Source organism: Triticum aestivum, unplaced genomic scaffold (genome assembly GCF_018294505.1).
Source record: "Triticum aestivum cultivar Chinese Spring unplaced genomic scaffold, IWGSC CS RefSeq v2.1 scaffold90744, whole genome shotgun sequence".
In the NCBI taxonomy this organism is placed as follows: Eukaryota; Viridiplantae; Streptophyta; class Magnoliopsida; order Poales; family Poaceae; genus Triticum; species Triticum aestivum.
The window spans coordinates 27,492-33,836 of record NW_025228879.1 but is presented as its reverse complement, the minus strand read 5'-3'; the positions used below and the strand labels follow the sequence as shown (position 1 = coordinate 33,836).

Sequence of the window (6,345 nt, the reverse complement as noted above, 5' to 3'; positions counted from 1 at the left end):
GAGTTCTGATGGGATCCGGTGCTTTAGTGCTGGTATGATCGCATCCGACATGTTACCCCCGTCTTCGTCCCTTATGCTTGCCCCTCCCAGCTCCACTACACACACGATTGCACATTCCTTTGGCCGCTCCCGCTCAACTACGGAGACGAGTTTTACCACGGTTCAACTGCACCAGTGCCTATTTACCATGGTTTCGACCCCTTTCAGAACACGCTTGCCGCCGCTAGACGCGTGAATAATGAGCAGCGAGCTAAAACGTACCGCAAACGTGCAAAATAATAAAACGTGCTAAACATACGTCGCGCTCGTGCGTTTTGTTTTGCACGCGGTGCAAAAAAATTAAAAAGGGAATGCAACACGAGGACTTCCCAGGAGGTCACCCATCCTAGTACTACTCTCGCCCAAGCACGCTAAACTTCGGAGTTCTGATGGGATCCGGTGCTTTATGCTGGTATGATCGCATCCGACATGTTACCCCCGTCTTCGTCCCTTATGCTTGCCCCTCCCAGCTCCACTACACACACGATTGCACATTCCTTTGGCCGCTCCCGCTCAACTACGGAGACGAGTTTTACCACGGTTCAACTGCACCAGTGCCTATTTACCATGGTTTCGACCCCTTTCAGTACACGCTTTCCGCCGCTAGACGCGTGAATAATGAGCAGCGAGCTAAAACTTACCGCAAACGTGCAAAATAATAAAACGTGCTAAACATACGTCGCGCTCGTGCGTTTTGTTTTGCACGCGGTGCAAAAAAATTAAAAAGGGAATGCAACACGAGGACTTCCCAGGAGGTCACCCATCCTAGTACTACCCTCGCCCAAGCACGCTTAACTTCGGAGTTCTGATGGGATCCGGTGCTTTAGTGCTGCTATGATCGCATCCGACATGTTACCCCCGTCTTCGTCCCTTATGCTTGCCCCTCCCAGCTCCACTACACACACGATTGCACATTCCTTTGGCCGCTCCCGCTCAACTACGGAGACGAGTTTTACCACGGTTCAACTGCACCAGTGCCTATTTACCATGGTTTCGACCCCTTTCAGAACACGCTTGCCGCCGCTAGACGCGTGAATAATGAGCAGCGAGCTAAAACTTACCGCAAACGTGCAAAATAATAAAACGTGCTAAACATACGTCGCGCTCGTGCGTTTTGTTTTGCACGCGGTGCAAAAAAATTAAAAAGGGAATGCAACACGAGGACTTCCCAGGAGGTCACCCATCCTAGTACTACCCTCGCCCAAGCACGCTTAACTTCGGAGTTCTGATGGGATCCGGTGCTTTAGTGCTGGTATGATCGCATCCGACATGTTACCCCCGTCTTCGTCCCTTATGCTTGCCCCTCCCAGCTCCACTACACACACGATTGCACATTCCTTTGGCCTCTCCCGCTCAACTACGGAGACGAGTTTTACCACGGTTCAACTGCACCAGTGCCTATTTACCATGGTTTCGACCCCTTTCAGAACACGCTTGCCGCCGCTAGACGCGTGAATAATGAGCAGCGAGCTAAAACTTACCGCAAACGTGCAAAATAATAAAACGTGCTAAACATACGTCGCGCTCGTGCGTTTTGTTTTGCACGCGGTGCAAAAAAATTAAAAAGGGAATGCAACACGAGGACTTCCCAGGAGGTCACCCATCCTAGTACTACTCTCGTCCAAGCACGCTTAACTTCGGAGTTCTGATGGGATCCGGTGCTTTAGTGCTGGTATGATCGCATCCGACATGTTACCCCCGTCTTCGTCCCTTATGCTTGCCCCTCCCAGCTCCACTACACACACGATTGCACATTCCTTTGGCCGCTCCCGCTCAACTACGGAGACGAGTTTTACCACGGTTCAACTGCACCAGTGCCTATTTACCATGGTTTCGACCCCTTTCAGAACACGCTTGCCGCCGCTAGACGCGTGAATAATGAGCAGCGAGCTAAAACTTACCGTAAACGTGCAAAATAATAAAACGTGCTAAACATACGTCGCGCTCGTGCGTTTTGTTTTGCACGCGGTGCAAAAAAATTAAAAAGGGAATGCAACACAAGGACTTCCCAGGAGGTCACCCATCCTAGTACTACTCTCGCCCAAGCACGCTTAACTTCGGAGTTCTGATGGGATCCGGTGCTTTAGTGCTGGTATGATCGCATCCGACATGTTACCCCCGTCTTCGTCCCTTATGCTTGCCCCTCCCAGATCCACTACACACACGATTGCACATTCCTTTGGCCGCTCCCGCTCAACTACGGAGACGAGTTTTACCACGGTTCAACTGCACCAGTGCCTATTTGCCATGGTTTCGACCCCTTTCAGAACACGCTTGCCGCCGCTAGACGCGTGAATAATGAGCAGCGAGCTAAAACTTACCGTAAACGTGCAAAATAATAAAACGTGCTAAACATACGTCGCGCTCGTGCGTTTTGTTTTGCACGCGGTGCAAAAAAATTAAAAAGGGAATGCAACACGAGGACTTCCCAGGAGGTCACCCATCCTAGTACTACTCTCGCCCAAGCACGCTTAACTTCGAAGTTCTGATGGGATCCGGTGCTTTAGTGCTGGTATGATCGCATCCGACATGTTACCCCCGTCTTCGTCCCTTATGCTTGCCCCTCCCAGCTCCACTACACACACGATTGCACATTCCTTTGGCCGCTCCCGCTCAACTACGGAGACGAGTTTTACCACGGTTCAACTGCACCAGTGCCTATTTACCATGGTTTCGACCCCTTTCAGAACACGCTTGCCGCCGCTAGACGCGTGAATAATGAGCAGCGAGCTAAAACTTACCGCAAACGTGCAAAATAATAAAACGTGCTAAACATACGTCGCGCTCGTGCGTTTTGTTTTGCACGCGGTGCAAAAAAATTAAAAAGGGAATGCAACACGAGGACTTCCCAGGAGGTCACCCATCCTAGTAATACCCTCGCCCAAGCACGCTTAACTTCGGAGTTCTGATGGGATCCGGTGCTTTAGTGCTGCTATGATCGCATCCGACATGTTACCCCCGTCTTCGTCCCTTATGCTTGCCCCTCCCAGCTCCACTACACACACGATTGCACATTCCTTTGGCCGCTCCCGCTCAACTACGGAGACGAGTTTTACCACGGTTCAACTGCACCAGTGCCTATTTACCATGGTTTCGACCCCTTTCAGAACACGCTTGCCGCCGCTAGACGCGTGAATAATGAGCAGCGAGCTAAAACTTACCGCAAACGTGCAAAATAATAAAACGTGCTAAACATACGTCGCGCTCGTGCGTTTTGTTTTGCACGCGGTGCAAAAAAATTAAAAAGGGAATGCAACACGAGGACTTCCCAGGAGGTCACCCATCCTAGTACTACTCTCGCCCAAGCACGCTTAACTTCAGAGTTCTGATGGGATCCGGTGCTTTAGTGCTGGTATGATCGCATCCGACATGTTACCCCCGTCTTCGTCCCTTATGCTTGCCCCTCCCAGCTCCACTACACACACGATTGCACATTCCTTTGGCCGCTCCCGCTCAACTACGGAGACGAGTTTTACCACGGTTCAACTGCACCAGTGCCTATTTACCATGGTTTCGACCCCTTTCAGAACACGCTTGCCGCCGCTAGACGCGTGAATAATGAGCAGCGAGCTAAAACGTACCGCAAACGTGCAAAATAATAAAACGTGCTAAACATACGTCGCGCTCGTGCGTTTTGTTTTGCACGCGGTGCAAAAAAATTAAAAAGGGAATGCAACACGAGGACTTCCCAGGAGGTCACCCATCCTAGTACTACTCTCGCCCAAGCACGCTTAACTTCGGAGTTCTGATGGGATCCGGTGCTTTAGTGCTGGTATGATCGCATCCGACATGTTACCCCCGTCTTCGTCCCTTATGCTTGCCCCTCCCAGCTCCACTACACACACGATTGCACATTCCTTTGGCCGCTCCCGCTCAACTACGGAGACGAGTTTTACCACGGTTCAACTGCACCAGTGCCTATTTACCATGGTTTCGACCCCTTTCAGAACACGCTTGCCGCCGCTAGACGCGTGAATAATGAGCAGCGAGCTAAAACTTACCGTAAACGTGCAAAATAATAAAACGTACTAAACATACGTCGCGCTCGTGCGTTTTGTTTTGCACGCGGTGCAAAAAAATTAAAAAGGGAATGCAACACGAGGACTTCCCAGGAGGTCACCCATCCTAGTACTACTCTCGCCCAAGCACGCTTAACTTCGGAGTTTTGATGGGATCCGGTGCTTTAGTGCTGGTATGATCGCATCCGACATGTTACCCCCCGTCTTCGTCCCTTATGCTTGCCCCTCCCAGCTCCACTACACACACGATTGCACATTCCTTTGGCCGCTCCCGCTCAACTACGGAGACGAGTTTTACCACGGTTCAACTGCACCAGTGCCTATTTACCATGGTTTCGACCCCTTTCAGAACACGCTTGCCGCCGCTAGACGCGTGAATAATGAGCAGCGAGCTAAAACTTACCGTAAACGTGCAAAATAATAAAACGTGCTAAACATACGTCGCGCTCGTGCGTTTTGTTTTGCACGCGGTGCAAAAAAATTAAAAAGGGAATGCAACACGAGGACTTCCCAGGAGGTCACCCATCCTAGTACTACTATCGCCCAAGCACGCTTAACTTCGGAGTTCTGATGGGATCCGGTGCTTTAGTGCTGGTATGATCGCATCCGACATGTTACCCCCGTCTTCGTCCCTTATGCTTGCCCCTCCCAGCTCCACTACACACACGATTGCACATTCCTTTTGCCGCTCCCGCTCAACTACGGAGACGAGTTTTACCACGCTTCAACTGCACCAGTGCCTATTTACCATGGTTTCCGACCCCTTTCAGAACACGCTTGCCGCCGCTAGACGCGTGAATAATGAGCAGCGAGCTAAAACTTACCGCAAACGTGCAAAATAATAAAACGTGCTAAACATACGTCGCGCTCGTGCGTTTTGTTTTGCACGCGGTGCAAAAAAATTAAAAAGGGAATGCAACACGAGGACTTCCCAGGAGGTCACCCATCCTAGTACTACCCTCGCCCAAGCACGCTTAACTTCGGAGTTCTGATGGGATCCGGTGCTTTAGTGCTGCTATGATCGCATCCAACATGTTACCCCCGTCTTCGTCCCTTATGCTTGCCCCTCCCAGCTCCACTACACACACGATTGCACATTCCTTTGGCCGCTCCCGCTCAACTACGGAGACGAGTTTTACCACGGTTCAACTGCACCAGTGCCTATTTACCATGGTCGACCCCTTTCAGAACACGCTTGCCGCCGCTAGACGCGTGAATAATGAGCAGCGAGCTAAAACTTACCGCAAACGTGCAAAATAATAAAACGTGCTAAACATACGTCGCGCTCGTGCGTTTTGTTTTGCACGCGGTGCAAAAAAATTAAAAAGAGAATGCAACACGAGGACTTCCCAGGAGGTCACCCATCCTAGTACTACTCTCGCCCAAGCACGCTTAACTTCGGAGTTCTGATGGGATCCGGTGCTTTAGTGCTGGTATGATCGCATCCGACATGTTACCCCCGTCTTCGTCCCTTATGCTTGCCCCTCCCAGCTCGACTACACACACGATTGCACATTCCTTTGGCCGCTCCCGCTCAACTACGGAGACGAGTTTTACCACGGTTCAACTGCACCAGTGCCTATTTACCATGGTTTCGACCCCTTTCAGAACACGCTTGCCGCCGCTAGACGCGTGAATAATGAGATGCGAGCTAAAACTTACCGTAAACGTGCAAAATAATAAAACGTGCTAAACATACGTCGCGCTCGTGCGTTTTGTTTTGCACGCGGTGCAAAAAAATTAAAAAGGGAATGCAACACGAGGACTTCCCAGGAGGTCACCCATCCTAGTACTACTCTCGCCCAAGCACGCTTAACTTCGGGTTCTGATGGGATCCGGTGCTTTAGTGCTGGTATGATCGCATCCGACATGTTACCCCCGTCTTCGTCCCTTATCCTTGCCCCTCCCAGCTCCACTACACACACGATTGCACATTCCTTTTGCCGCTCCCGCTCAACTACGGAGACGAGTTTTACCACGCTTCAACTGCACCAGTGCCTATTTACCATGGTTTCCGACCCCTTTCAGAACACGCTTGCCGCCGCTAGACGCGTGAATAATGAGCAGCGAGCTAAAACTTACCGCAAACGTGCAAAATAATAAAACGTGCTAAACATACGTCGCGCTCGTGCGTTTTGTTTTGCACGCGGTGCAAAAAAATTAAAAAGGGAATGCAACACGAGGACTTCCCAGGAGGTCACCCATCCTAGTACTACCCTCGCCCAAGCACGCTTAACTTCGGAGTTCTGATGGGATCCGGTGCTTTAGTGCTGCTATGATCGCATCC

General features: G+C 50.8%; 15 non-coding genes across 15 annotated transcripts; all 15 read right to left on the bottom strand.

Annotated features, from left to right (window-relative positions):
• Window positions 1-347: 347 nt before the first annotated feature.
• LOC123174707 (5S ribosomal RNA) lies at window positions 348-465 on the bottom strand. Its single transcript, XR_006487289.1, has one exon. It is a non-coding gene; the product is annotated as a 5S ribosomal RNA (ribosomal RNA).
• A 301-nt stretch (window positions 466-766) lies between these two features.
• On the bottom strand, window positions 767-885 carry LOC123174747 (5S ribosomal RNA). Its single transcript, XR_006487326.1, has one exon. It is a non-coding gene; the product is annotated as a 5S ribosomal RNA (ribosomal RNA).
• A 301-nt stretch (window positions 886-1,186) lies between these two features.
• Window positions 1,187-1,305, bottom strand: LOC123174691 (5S ribosomal RNA). Its single transcript, XR_006487273.1, has one exon. It is a non-coding gene; the product is annotated as a 5S ribosomal RNA (ribosomal RNA).
• A 301-nt stretch (window positions 1,306-1,606) lies between these two features.
• On the bottom strand, window positions 1,607-1,725 carry LOC123174727 (5S ribosomal RNA). Its single transcript, XR_006487307.1, has one exon. It is a non-coding gene; the product is annotated as a 5S ribosomal RNA (ribosomal RNA).
• Window positions 1,726-2,026: 301 nt separating this feature from the next.
• LOC123174725 (5S ribosomal RNA) lies at window positions 2,027-2,145 on the bottom strand. Its single transcript, XR_006487305.1, has one exon. It is a non-coding gene; the product is annotated as a 5S ribosomal RNA (ribosomal RNA).
• Window positions 2,146-2,446: 301 nt separating this feature from the next.
• On the bottom strand, window positions 2,447-2,565 carry LOC123174740 (5S ribosomal RNA). Its single transcript, XR_006487319.1, has one exon. It is a non-coding gene; the product is annotated as a 5S ribosomal RNA (ribosomal RNA).
• Window positions 2,566-2,866: 301 nt separating this feature from the next.
• On the bottom strand, window positions 2,867-2,985 carry LOC123174699 (5S ribosomal RNA). Its single transcript, XR_006487282.1, has one exon. It is a non-coding gene; the product is annotated as a 5S ribosomal RNA (ribosomal RNA).
• A 301-nt stretch (window positions 2,986-3,286) lies between these two features.
• On the bottom strand, window positions 3,287-3,405 carry LOC123174732 (5S ribosomal RNA). The gene has a single exon (XR_006487312.1). It is a non-coding gene; the product is annotated as a 5S ribosomal RNA (ribosomal RNA).
• A 301-nt stretch (window positions 3,406-3,706) lies between these two features.
• LOC123174716 (5S ribosomal RNA) lies at window positions 3,707-3,825 on the bottom strand. The gene has a single exon (XR_006487297.1). It is a non-coding gene; the product is annotated as a 5S ribosomal RNA (ribosomal RNA).
• A 301-nt stretch (window positions 3,826-4,126) lies between these two features.
• On the bottom strand, window positions 4,127-4,245 carry LOC123174754 (5S ribosomal RNA). The gene has a single exon (XR_006487332.1). It is a non-coding gene; the product is annotated as a 5S ribosomal RNA (ribosomal RNA).
• A 302-nt stretch (window positions 4,246-4,547) lies between these two features.
• Window positions 4,548-4,666, bottom strand: LOC123174758 (5S ribosomal RNA). The gene has a single exon (XR_006487335.1). It is a non-coding gene; the product is annotated as a 5S ribosomal RNA (ribosomal RNA).
• A 302-nt stretch (window positions 4,667-4,968) lies between these two features.
• On the bottom strand, window positions 4,969-5,087 carry LOC123174746 (5S ribosomal RNA). Its single transcript, XR_006487325.1, has one exon. It is a non-coding gene; the product is annotated as a 5S ribosomal RNA (ribosomal RNA).
• Window positions 5,088-5,386: 299 nt separating this feature from the next.
• LOC123174717 (5S ribosomal RNA) lies at window positions 5,387-5,505 on the bottom strand. Its single transcript, XR_006487298.1, has one exon. It is a non-coding gene; the product is annotated as a 5S ribosomal RNA (ribosomal RNA).
• Window positions 5,506-5,806: 301 nt separating this feature from the next.
• LOC123174703 (5S ribosomal RNA) lies at window positions 5,807-5,924 on the bottom strand. Its single transcript, XR_006487286.1, has one exon. It is a non-coding gene; the product is annotated as a 5S ribosomal RNA (ribosomal RNA).
• Window positions 5,925-6,226: 302 nt separating this feature from the next.
• Window positions 6,227-6,345, bottom strand: LOC123174745 (5S ribosomal RNA). The gene has a single exon (XR_006487324.1). It is a non-coding gene; the product is annotated as a 5S ribosomal RNA (ribosomal RNA).